This window comes from Erpetoichthys calabaricus, chromosome 12, assembly GCF_900747795.2.
Source record: "Erpetoichthys calabaricus chromosome 12, fErpCal1.3, whole genome shotgun sequence".
Lineage (NCBI taxonomy): Eukaryota > Metazoa > Chordata > Cladistia > Polypteriformes > Polypteridae > Erpetoichthys > Erpetoichthys calabaricus.
The window spans coordinates 130,170,740-130,184,768 of NC_041405.2; positions in this window are offsets into that span (position 1 = coordinate 130,170,740).

The window sequence follows — 14,029 nt, forward strand, 5'->3', positions numbered from 1 at the left end:
ACAGTAGACATAGGACAGCAATCCTATGCTGCCTGTTGGGCCTTTTATTAAGCCCATGTCATAATGATTTCAGAGTATCTGTTAGGAAAGTGAAACCCAGAATGTATTTTACATAGCAGAAGACTTCTACGTGCCATACTATGAGAGAACAAAACCATCAAAATTCTAAAGTATATCATAAATGGTGGTTTTGGTAATGAGAATAGAGAAAATACAAAAGGGACATTAATGAAAGTTATACATGGTATTCATAGTATTTATAATACTCCCAACCCACTGTACCTATCTAATAGTCTGCCCTTTCTATTGTTTAAAATGGCTTGTTCCCGCAAACATGTGCACATCTTTACCTGTTTGACTCTCTCTGGAGCCTACTAATTGTATACAGCCCTAAACTGACTTCCAATTAAACCCCAATTTCAGGTTACTTGAAAGATCTGAAGTGACCCACCAAACCTTCTAGGCCAGCAGAGTCCTGTATGTCAGCCTCAAGAACCATTGCGCCCATAAGACTGCTCTTTGTACTAAATGGACCGGTTCTCAAGGCAGCTTTTGTTATGTCTGCTTCAGTTCACTCCACCTGACCTTTTTGTGTTTTCCTGCTGTCACATATCACATTATGGGGAAAATTACAGAAACAATGGATTCCACAGCAGCATATTGATTCAGTTGAAGATTTCCTGCCCTAGGCAACCATTACAGTTGTAGTGTGGCACACTGGCCTCTGGTGGCTAATGCTAGCCATTGCTGGGAGGTGCAGACCCACAGTAGTTTGTTTTCTTTGTAGATCCCTATTGTTGACTACTTTGCACCTTTGCTGTACTTAATTAATGTCTCTTCTACCACTCATAACCACTTGCCAGCTGGTAAGATTATTGAAAGCCAGTTTAAATCTTGCCATGTTTAATGGCAAGCATGCTTATGAGTTGTCACTTTGCTGTGTTCTTTTTGTCAATATTGAACCCTTTGACTCACCTTTCACTTTTTCTGCTTGAATCAACTTGTTCTTAAGTATTTTGTTTTCCTCCTGCAGGGCCGCTGTGCTGGAGTTCATCAAGCTCTGTGCCAAAAGGAAAAAAGTAATAAAGCAAATAAATAAGCCTTAATACTGCCCAGTCCTGGCTTCCACCCTGGTACTATGTTCAGTTCTCAAAATGTAAAAACTATGTTGAGAATGTTCCAACATCTATATGTAAGGTGTGAGAAAAAAGCTATAGAAAATACATTAAGGACATTTTCATGAAAATGACTGCTGCGAGTTGACAAAAGCAAAGTACTAAAGCACTTGAGTAACACATTACTGCACATCTCCTGCACACTTATGTCACACATGGAGCAATATGTGCAATAACTGTTTGCTCTTGTATGACTGGATGTCTTAGGCCAGCGCCATGACCTGTACTGCTATTGCCTGGTTACCATTGCATAGTATTTATAATGGAGGATTACTGATGAGACGAGGAAGGAAATGTCCCCAGCAGCATACGGATAACACTACAAAAGGAACATGAGCGACATCGATCACTCTTGTATGTAGTTCTTTATTTCCTTGATATGCAGGTTTACTGTCCTTGCTAGAGTGGTGCATAAGCTATATCACAGGATTGAACAGTGGAAGAAGGGATGTCAGTACTTTGCAAAGTATTTCACTTTACTTTGCACATGCTTCCTAGTGCAGTTTGTATATATATATATAACCAGTTAATATACTGTAGTATCTTTGAGACATTGGAAGAAAAAACAGTATACAAAGAATAACCATACGAGTACAAGGAGAACTTGCAAAGTCCACACAAACAATGACTAGACAGGAATTGGAACTTATGACTCTGGATCTGTGAGACTGCAGTGCTAGCTACTCTGTACCACATCAAAAATGAAAGAAAGAGAAAAACATCTTCACATATAAGATGCCCAGGATGGTACTCATCATGTAGCATTATACACATCATCATACATCATGAAACAAAGCAACTAACCAGTGGCCATGATTAGTGAGCCATTTGCCACTTATGGAAAAATCAGCCCTGACACAGACAGACACTGAGTCCCAAAAGCACGCGTTTTTATAGTATACAGTGCACAATCCCCAGCAACCACTGCTCAGTCCTTTCTCTTTCTTTCTTTCTTTCTTTCTTTCTTTCTTTCTTTCTTTCTTTCTTTCTTTCTTTCTTTCTTTCTTTCTTTCTTTCTTTCTTTCTTTCTTTCTTTCTCTTTCTTTCTTTCTTTCTTTCTTCGCTCCTCTCCTCGCAAGCTCTGTCCTCCACCTTCCGACTCTGGCTCCCCGAATGGAGCGAGGCAGCCCCAGTGTCCCCAGATCTTCTGGCAGCAGTTGCAAGTGTGGCGGAAATGCTGCTATCCTGGGCTCCACAATTGTCCAGGCACCCCTTGGTGGTGACCACGGGCCACAACAGGGTTGAGCTTCCAAGCTCCAATCCCGTGGCCCCGATGCAAACCTCAGGGGCTGCCCCCTCATGTCCCAGGGGAGTTATTGTCTCTCTCCAGGTCCTTCCATCCTCCAGGCGTCCCGGCTGGGCAAGAGCCCCAGCCGTCCCCCACACACTACATTCCATCTATTCATAAAGTTCATACTGATCAGTCAGTTGCCAAATGAACCCTAAATAGCTTCTTTACAAACAGCTGCTTCATTTCTTTCTGTTTCTTTACTTCGTGTGATAAGTAGATTAATCATTAACAAAGTTGTTATGCAGTGATATTTCTCTTACCAAAAAAATGGCAGAGGCAGAAGTGTTGTCACTAACAGGGGACAGGACCAGTACTTGTATATAAGAGGCTCTTCCAGTGCCAGTGTGAGTAAACAGCCACTGGAGGGTTCTTAAGTTTTATTGATTGTTATCATACTTGCCTATAGTGTAAAGTGTATATATGTGCTTGTCCCACTGGGCTTTGATTGTGTATTGAAAGAATGTAAACGAGAGGTGGCCATTTTGTCCACTTGCTGCTACTTTGGTTTGAGGATGTCCAATATCTCATCCTTATACTAAAACATTGTAAGTGTTTCTGCTTCCAATGCATGACTCAGCAGTTTGTTTCAAACTGACAGACTTCTTCCTAAAAATACTTCCTGGCGTCAGCCTCTTCATTTCTACCAGTGTCCTTGAGTATGTGATTCTTTACTAAATTGAAATAATTCAGCGTTTTTGATGGCCTTTAAAATTTTGAGAACCTGGATAGTTTTCTACAAAGCTTTTCTCTGTTAATTCCCTTGGCCCAGTGGTTTTTAAGTTTCATCTGGGGTTTTTCTTTGTTTGAGCTCCTCCCGTCAGGAAGACTCTTTAGGTCAATCTGTGTACGTACAAACAGACTAACAAATAGCTTTTTCCCATCTGCCATAAACTTTCTGAACTCTGAATCTCCTCAGTCTGAGATCATTTTTAATTGAACATGTGCAATAAGCTAAATTGGTAATATGCAATATACTAATTAATACAATATAGAATATGTAATGTACTAGTCATTAACAGGTGCAATAACAATTTATGCTGCTGTACTTTGAGCAATAATAATTTGCTCTGGTTACTTGATCACTTAACACTGTATACGACATATTTGGAATTATTTGACTTTTCTTTAAATGCACCTTGGGGCTGTCACAAAAAGTAATTTCGTTGTGTTACACAATAACAATAAAGTGCTTGAACCTTAATTAAGTGAACAGGTACTTCCTAGTTTTGTGTTGTGGTATCAATCCAGAATTTGCAAAAAGGGTTTGCTAAATTTTTATTAGAATTTCACTAACATTTTTGTATGTTAGTTCTGTGTTTATCTTGGCCCCACCACAATATAGAAATGACCTGAGAGAACACATGATCACACATAGAAACATAACTACACAATAATGAAAATTTCTACACATTACATAAATAATTATCTATAATAAACATATAGAAAATATTTGAAATTAAACAAAGACAACATACAAAAGGACATAAATAAGCAGAACCATGACAGAAATTAGCACTTTACATAGCAGGAATTAAAGGGGTGGCCTTTAACTCCTGTATATCTTTACAAACATAAAAATGTTTATTAGTATTATTTACTGAAAGGCACTCTTCAAGCAACTGTGACTACTTTTTTTACCCTGATTATTTATTTAATGTCTGTGCTAACTCAGCACTAAGTGTGTGGACAAGCTAAATTGTCAATATACTGTAGACCATTCATAATTATGAAGCAGACATCATCATTTTACATAAATCTACAGTGTGGTTATCAGTCATTGCATAAAATCACTCCAAAACTTTTATTAGAGGCCAAACTGGAAAGGATTCTGCCCCCCTTAATTATAGCAAAGACCCTCTAATATTGGGGACTGAAGGCAGAATGTAGCTAACAAGAGGTAGAAGCAGAGTTTGTGCAGGTGTTAGCCGTGAAGAAGGTAAAAAGCAAAGTCAGACTAAAGCACAAGTGCCAAATTTGCACCCGATAGATGACATGAGCAGAGGCAAGTTCAAACAAGTTTAAACAAGTTAAGCTGAGCACCCGCTGAGGTAGCGCCACATGTGCTGAGTTATCATTTTCTTTCCTCTCTGCTTTCCTGTGTGTGTGTGTTTGTGCCCTGCATCTGCCGTGCTGTTTGTACTACTTATATTGTACGCACGGGTTTTATCTGCCTTGGTGATGCTCTATTGTGGTGTTGACTGTGTAATTATTATCAAAGTATGGAATTTAATTAATATCACATTTGATCAATGCATTTTTATATGCATCTGTCTGTTTGATGAAGTAAAATAAAAATTAAAAAAGCTCAAATGTTTGAAACAGTTTTCAGGTTCATATGCACCTGAATGTTACATCACAATGCATGAATTTTAGAACATTAGGACATCGGAAAAATTTTGACAAGAACAGGCCATCCAGTCCAACAAGGCTCACTAATCATATCCCCTTAATTCCTCCAAAATAACATCAAGTCTCGTTTTGAAGGTTCCTAAAGTCCTACTGTCGACCACACTTCTTGGCAAATTATTCCGAGTGGCTGTGGTTCTCTGTGTGAAGAAAAACTTCTTAACATTTGTGTAAAATTTACCCTTAACAAGTTTTTAACTGTGTGTTAGTGTTCTTGTTAAACTCATTTTAAAGTAATAGCCTCGATCCACAGGAATAATCCCTTTCAGAATTTTTAACAGTTCAATCATGTCGCCTCTTAATCTCCTTTTGCTTAAACTGAAAAGACTCAGCTCTTTTAATCTTTCCTCATAACTCATACCCTGCATTAGGGAATCAGCCCAGTCTCCCTTCTAGTGCAGCTGTTTTCCTTTTTTGTAGCCTGGAGACCAAAACTGCACCAAGTACTCCAGATGAGGCCTCACCAGTGCATTATAAAGATTGAGCAGAACCTCCTTGAACTTGTACTCTACACATTCAGGGTGCTATATAATCTAACATCGTGTTAGCCTTCTTAGTGGCTTCTGAACACTGAAGTTATCAGTGATAAGTCCACTACGACTACTAAATCCTTTTCATAAAATGTACTTTCCCATTTCAGACCTCCAATTCTGTATTCAGACCTAACATTTATAATTCCTACATGTAATACTTTACAATTACTTACATTAAATTTCATCTGCCACAAATCTGCCCAAGCCTGTTTGCTGTGCAAATCTTTCTATAACGATTAAACAGATTTTTGATTATCTGCCAATCCACCTAACTTGGTATCATCTGCAAAGTTAACCATCTTGTCCTATCCAGGTTAACAATTTCTGTTTTTAAAAAAAAAACTAGGGGTCTCTGCCCCCTGCTTGCTATGGTGTAGCGAATGTACAATTTAAAAAGATTGTTATTTTCATGGGACTTGTTACATATGCATAATAGACCTAACTATTTTACATTGCACGAGTAATTAACCATAGTAAAAAATAGTAAAACATAATAAATTGAAAGAAAATTATGTTTCATGTTGCTTTAGAGGAATTTGTTGCATTATACGTTTTTGTTCTGTTTGGCTTTGAAATTAACATGCAAATACTTTTTAAACTTACACTTTTACTGTAAAACTTCATTAAAAACAATATTTGGAATTAACTTTTCATCAATATCGCATTGAATTTTGATTCCATATTTGGACTTACATCGTGACAACGCAGTGAGTGAATATCATTTCTTTCTCTCTGATAAATAAACCGACTTTTTTGAATGTTTGTCCCTGTGAGTTGTTAATTGTCATAGCAAAAGCTATTCTAATGGGAAACTGTAAACGTTTTAATACGAATGATATATCAAGATCTCCTTTGATGTCTAATGTTATCCACGGAAGATGTACTACATTACCTTTCTAGTCGCCTGTTAAAATTTTACATGTCAGAATTGTTCATCCAATTTTGAATACAACTGATCTTGTCCTATTGCATAGCCCATCACTCATAGATAAATTCTACAGTAACATTATGATACATCCTTCTTTCAACAATAATTTGGCTGGTGGAAGACCGGACGGTGTTAACGGTTGTAGATATTCCATGGGATATTGTAAGTTGATGTTTTCATCTTCTGCACCATCACCACCAACTGTTTCAGCATAGTCTATTGATACGCATTTAACCAATTTGCCGTGTAACCGATCGACAATTTTCACGTTAATTCGTTTGACTTCATCGTTTCTCTGTGCTAGGATTGCCCGTGTACTCATTTCTTCTGTTGATAACACTTTGGATAAAATTCTTCAATAAAATTGGACATAATAAGTCTTCTTTTATTTATATATTTATATATTTTTATAACATAAAGTGAAGAAAACGTAAAAATTTATAAGTGCTGAGAGCGCAGGAACTGTGTTTGACAAAAGTATTCACATGAATGAGAGGTGAGAGGACCGTGGGTGTGGGGCTGTTAATCGTAAATGGTTGAGAGAAGGGCAGGACTTGAAAACATCTCTTGGCAATAGTCTCGTCTTGTCTCAAGATTTTCTTTTATAATACAGTACATAATAACTAATAAATAACAATATTTTTGTCATTTAAATATCATTAATGGTAAATGTATACTTTTTTGCAGTTTCAGATTTTTAAATGTGTTAATGTAAGTGACGTTTATTTTATATTGTATTACAATTTATGACATTGACTAGTGATATGTTGCTCTGCAGCTGAGGCTTGGTGACAAGTTATTCACACAGTCAACTAGATGTATGTCTGTTACACTAAAATCATCTGCAGGACTACAATATCTGAACATCGTAATGATTCTGTGTATCTCAATCAGCAAAGCCCCACAATGACCTGCTAAGCATCATGGGTCATTGCAGCCAACAATTTTACCTTGAGACTTTAACATTGTTTTTAACTTTTCATCAGGTGCTTATTTCAAAAACTGACTTAAAGTTTAAGAAACTTCAACTCCAATCAGCAGTAAACATTTCACAGCCAAAAACTATCAATTGCCCATCAATCAATGCCATGTTTTCACTTAACCTCTCCTGTCTAGAAAAGCTATTTGAGCTCCACAAGCCTAATTGGATATGTTAAAAACCATGAATTTATGTGCCCTACTAATATGTGTATTACATTCTATTGTCACTATCATTTGTCAATGTGCCTCTCTCTTACAAAAATACTGTATGTAATGCACAAAATGTGATAACTAACTCTTTGATGAAGTCACAAAAATTGTTTTAAAATGATCCAATTAAATATTTGAAAAAAATGAACACACTTGCACTTTAAATCTATTCTTAAGGACTGTCCATTATGTAACATTGTGCACTATCTACCAATCTTGTAGATGCTGCTGTAATTTTTTCTTCACTAACAGGTGACATGTAGCTCAGAAACAAATTAAGTAGTTGAAAAATTTGATATTTTCTTCACATGAAAGATAACTCAGCTCATGGATGGCCCAGAGTCCAAAGACACCTCCTCAGCCTTGCTCTGATTCTCTGATATCAAGATGAAATGTGTTTCACATGGTGAATCTGCTGCTGTAACTGTCTTCCTGTCACAGAATGCACCACTCACTACATTTGGACCACAACACAAACCACACACACCACTGCTAACTATTTTGAAAGCCTTTAGGTATCAAGCACACACTGCAATCTCAACTGTGATTGCTGTATTACATGCAGACAAAAATACCCACTTTCAGACCACTGAAAAAAACCCTTCCCTGCCACCATGTCATGCTCAGCCTGCCCTTTTTTATAAAGATGTTGCAACAGACAGACTCAGATTTCTGAAAAATTGCTCTACAATTAGATGTTTTTGGTTAAGATGAAAAACAGAATGAAAATCCTATAAGATAACGTTCAGACATGCTACTTGCAAAATGATGGAGTTTATATGGTTTGTTTTTAAGATATCAAGTTAAATTAAAAGGTGGGCATGGATACCAAACATGACATATTAATTTCATTCTGTTTACTCATTCATATTGCCTTTTTAAAGTAATGGGGCAGTCTCAGCTATTTCTACCTTCATAGTACTTTCAACAGTTGTAACGGAGAATAGTATTCAGCATATAGGTTGATAATTTTATTTAACTACTCATGTCTCTAACAATATAATCCCATAGGAATGAAACATCAACATAGAGATATCCTTAATATCTTTTTGGTTTCTCCTAGACAGCAATGAGATCAGAAAGAAATAAAATGGAGACATCTGATTTTGTCTCCTTTTTCTCAGATTTTTCGCCTGAGACAAAATTCCTTGGTAGTCTCACAGGTTTCTTCCTCTTGAGCTTAAGCAGAGATCTCAGCTTTTCCAAGTAGATTTTCCAAATAGTTTCTTAACTTTTTTTGCAATTTGAAATTACAGTATTTGCTTTGTGTGGCCAGGTAGTGAATTATGTGGACAGTTGTTTGTGGTAATAAAGCACTTTACAATCATTACAAAACTGTAGTCAAGTCCTGGCTTCTGATTAATACTATTAGTTGCTCCAATTTACATTGCCGAGCTCCAGTTAGATCATACTCATTCTGGAAGAAAAGGCAGGCAGTGTGGCATAGTGGTTAAGACTCTGGACTTCAGAAACTGAGATTATAGGTTCAAATCGCACTACTGACCCCTGTGTGACCACAAGAAAGTCACTTCATCTGCCTGTGCTCCCATTGGATGAACAAAAGAAATGTAACCAATCATATCTCAAAATTTATTGGTCACCTTGGATAAAGACATCAGTCTTATAATAATGAAGTCTTGAAAGAAGTTAAAACAAGACTGGAAGGAGATCTCACAAAGTATCAAATGTTTTTCAAACCATATTTTCAATTTGGACTCCTTTTACCTCAGTTCTATCTCATGTCTCCTTTTTGTCTTTTTGTATTTTAGGAGAAACATCTGTGACAAAGTTAATTCTTAAATGAAACATAAATGAGAATCTCTTTTAAGTCTTGTGAGCCAGTAAAATTTTCCAATGGGAATGTCCATTTATTAAATTAAACCTTTGCATGAAGGTAGCTCCTAGATGAAATTCCAAAGCAGGAATGTACTGACCAGCTAGCCTGAGGAAATACAGGTGATGATAACATGAACAGACCACAACTGAACAAAGCAACCGGACCATGGGGAGAAGAATTTACCAGAGGAGTCTAGTTTATGACCTGCATATTCATTCTTTCTTGTGTGTTTGAAATTGGAGAAAATGCTATGTTATATGTTAAAAGGTATGTGAAAAGTTATGTTATATGTTCAACAAATATTGAATAAATATTATATGTTGGTGTAGTCTTGTTTTGTTTTTTCTTCCTTTGTATTTCTTTTTTTTTCTTTTATTTCCAATGGGTTGCTTTTGAAGTAAATTGTTGTATCTGTTATTTGTGGGACAAAATGGGCATTGTCCATTCTGCTAGGCTTTAGTGGCACACAAGGCCTGTTAGTGCAGCAGATGTAACAGAGATTCAGAAGGACATTTGCACCCCCACCCACATTTCAGAATGAATGGCTGGACTGCAGCTAATACTAACAGTTTAGGGCTGGTTTATATTTCACGCTCAGAGCGAATACGTGCACGAATCATGGCTACCACACGTTCCCACCGTTCATTTAATGCATCCTCTGAGCAGATTCTCAGAAATTAATGTGACGCGTGCGCGACTTGCAGTACCAGCAAAAAGTTGTGGGGCATAGGGTGATCAGGTTGGAACATGATGTCAGAGTCTTTGTTTACTATCAACATGTGACAGAAAGCCGCTTTGCAGATCCTACAGGATCGTTGTGCGTGCTTCGATGTTTGATGAATGATTCGATGTGGTGAAGCAAAATTCCAACACACAAATTAATTCGTAGTTCTTTTATATTCAACTGTTGCATATTCCATAATGTAAGGACATGATACATTTTAAAAATCATCTTTTTTTCTTCTTTTTTTGCACCTTCACAACAGCATCAGAATGTATGGCAGAGTATTTGAGCCACAGAGAAAAAAAACTTAGAGGCACAGTGAAAAGGTCTATTTTGTGATTAAAGTGGAAATTTCAGCTTAAATCTTGAAATGTCCACTTTAATATCATAATTTATTTTATCATTGAAGTAGACCGTTGTAAATGTCATCTTAAAACCAACCCAGTTATTAATCGCTACGTGCTTCTGGGGCTTCCTCCTGCATTGACAGCAGCGGCAAGCAGTAATCGCCACACAGAACACATTACGTTTATGATATTCCAGCTCTCTGCAAATTTGGAATCCATAGGTTTATACAGGTACTTGATATAATTTTCATGATGAAATGCATTAACGTATGTATATTACATTTTACAAATAAATCGTTAACTTCATTTAAATAATCCATCCATCCATTTTCCAACCCGCTGAATCCGAACACAGGGTCACGGGGGTCTGCTGGAGCCAATCCCAGCCAACACAGGGCACAAGGCAGGAACCAATCCCGGGCAGGGTGCCAACCCACCGCAGGACACACACAAACACACCAAGCACACACTAGGGCCAATTTAGAATCGCCAATCCACCTAACCTGCATGTCTTTGGAATGTGGGAGAAAACCGGAGCGCCCGGAGAAAACCCACGCAGAACATGCAAACTCCACGCAGGGAGGACCCGGGAATCGAACCCAGGTCCCCAGGTTTCCCAACTGCGAGGCAGCAGCGCTACCCACTGCGCCACTGTGCCGCCCTCATTTAAATAATGAATACTGTTAATAATTACACATGTGGGGGTGGCACAGTAGCAGAGCAGTAGTGTTGCTGCCTCGCAGGGAGTCCCGTCCTTTATGTTCCCTGCCTGGAGTTTGTATGTTTTCCTGGTGGGTTTCCACAGCATGCTTTGGTTTCCTTCCAAAGATATGCAAGTTTGGGGATTAGGTGATGCTAAAATAACGCTAGTATTTGTGAGTGCTTGCGATGAGCTGATGCCCTATCCAGTGATTGTTTCTGCTTTGTGCCTGATGCTTGCTGGAATGGGCACATCAATGGATTGATGGATGTAATCATTAAACATCCTTTTCAGAGATATTGTGGCAAGGTATCCTGGGAATTTAATTGATGTTTCAGGAAATTCACAACACAGTGAAGCCGAAAGTTTTCTCACCATGATGATATCTTGCACTGCCATCATGTGGAATCTTCCACATTTCATGTCATGTGAAGTATAAACCTAGCCTTAGAATGCAGCCTTTGTGTCTAATCTGAAAAAACAATTGATCACAGACCAAGTAAAATTGCAAAGACATCTCTCAGAGTTACCAGCTAGACTCCCAAGATTGAACAAAGAGCTGTAATTGTACGCATGTCAACCTTGATGGACAAAATAGCATGCATATGAGCATACACTCTTTCTGTAACTGGAATTGACTTCATTCAGATCACCGGAGATCACACCTTTCTTTAAAACTAACTGCATTCATCTCTTTTTGTTCTTCTTGTACACTCCAAAATCTCTCTCTCTCTGAAACTGAAAAGCTGATGTCCTGTCCTTGTGGACCTAAAAAGCTAAAATCCACTCTGCCAAGCCAGGCTCTGTGCCAGTGAGTGAGCCCATTCTGATAAAACTGAAATGCAGACTTTACTTCAAGAAGAGAATTTCGGCATCTTTCTTGTCCCAGAAAGAGTAACACTTTTTTCTATGAAGTTGCAAAGGACACAGCAAAGGGCCTAACTGAGAAAAGTACAGCACATCCCGAACAAATGACCACGTTGCAAAGAGAAAGCATGCACTCCTATACAAAAAGACCACTCCACTTGAACCCAGAGCAACAACAGCAAAAACTCTACACAAAAAGGGAAATCATCCCTGAACACTTGGCATCGTAAAACTGTTTATCTCTACCTAGATAAATTAGAACTCTAATTAGCCTGTGTCCTCTGTGTTAAATGTTTTTCTGTCTTGCATGATGTCTTCTTTGTCGTTATATAGGCAATTATCATATCTCTCTATTATAAAAGAAAATCTTGAGACGAGACAAGACTAATGCCAAGAGATTTTTTCAAGTCCTGCCCTCCTCTCAACCATTTCTGGTTAATGGCCCACGCCCACGGTCCTCTCACCTCTCATTTGTGTGAATGGTGTTGTCAGATACAGTTCCTGCGCTTTCAGCTCTTATAAATTTTTACAGTTTCCTCAATATAAGTTCCCAATAGAAGAAGACATATTATGTCCAAATCTTATTGAAGAATTTTATCCTGAAGGGTTATCAACAGAAGAAATGAGTACACGGGCAATCCTAGCACCAAGAAACAATGAAGTCAAATGAATTAATGCGAAAATTGTTGATCGGTTACAAAGCAAATTGGTTGAATGCGTATCAATAGACTATGTTGAAACAGTTGGTGGTCATGGTGCAGAAGATTAAAACATCAGCTTTCAATATCCTGTAGAATATCTACAACCGTTAACACCGTACGGTCTTCCACCGACTGAATTACTGTAGAAAGAAGGATGTATCGTAATGTTATTGTGTAATTTATGTATCAGTGATGGGCTATGTAATAGGACAAGGTTAGTTGTATCAAAATTGGTTGAGCAATTCTGACATGTAAAATTTTAACAGGTGATAGGAAAGGTAATGTAGTACATCATCCGTGGAAAACATTAGACACCAAAGGAGATCTTGATATGTCATTCGTATTAAAATGTTTACAGTTTCCCATTAGAATAACTTTTGCTATGACAATTAACAAATCACAGGGACAAACATTTGAAAAAGTTGCTTTATTTATTAGAGAGAAAGAAACGATATTCACTCATGGGCAGTTATACGTTGCATTGTCACAATGTAAGTCCAAACGTGGAATCAAAATTCAATGCAATATTGAGGAAAAGTTCATTCCAGAAATTGTTTTTACTGAAGTTTTACTGTAAAAGTGTAAGTTTAAAAAGTATTTGCATGTTAATTTCAAAGCCAAACAGAACGAAAACGTATAACGCAACGAATACCTCTAACGCAACATGAAACATAATTTTCTTTCAATTTATTACATTTTACTATTTTTTACTATAGTTAATTACTCGCTGTAATGTAAAATGGTTTGTTCTATTATGCATATGTAACAATTCCGATGAAAATAACAATCTGTTTAAATTGTAAATCCACTTCCCCATACACGAGCGGCAGAGCTGTGAAGTGGCTAGCGCATAGCGCCCGCCCGGTGGTTGGCTAGAGAAGTGAGCAGGGGCAGAGCCCCCTAGTTTCTATTAATAAACTGTATTATTCTGTTTCTTTAAACAAGCATGCTTCATTTACCCTGATCTAAGTCTAACAACCAGAGACAACCTCCTATAATAGAGAAAAGTAAGGTAAATAAAGTTTTTAATTAATTACCAGCATTGACAAAGGGAATTAATTTCCTTAGTTAAAATTCTCTGCTATTCTTACATATTGTCACATGTGTGCGCATGGGTTACAGCTAAAGGTCTTGAATGATTGTAACTCTCCGCTGAGACATAAAGTGGCACTTTTTTAATAACAATCTCTCTTCTACTTCCTCTACTGGAAGGAAGATTGACACCATTTGACCTATGACTTCACTTTTGGGATCCGACCAACTGGACGCGCCTCATTCCTTTCAGAATGCCTCTTAAATTGAGGAGACACCATCTTGGGCAGTCTGACT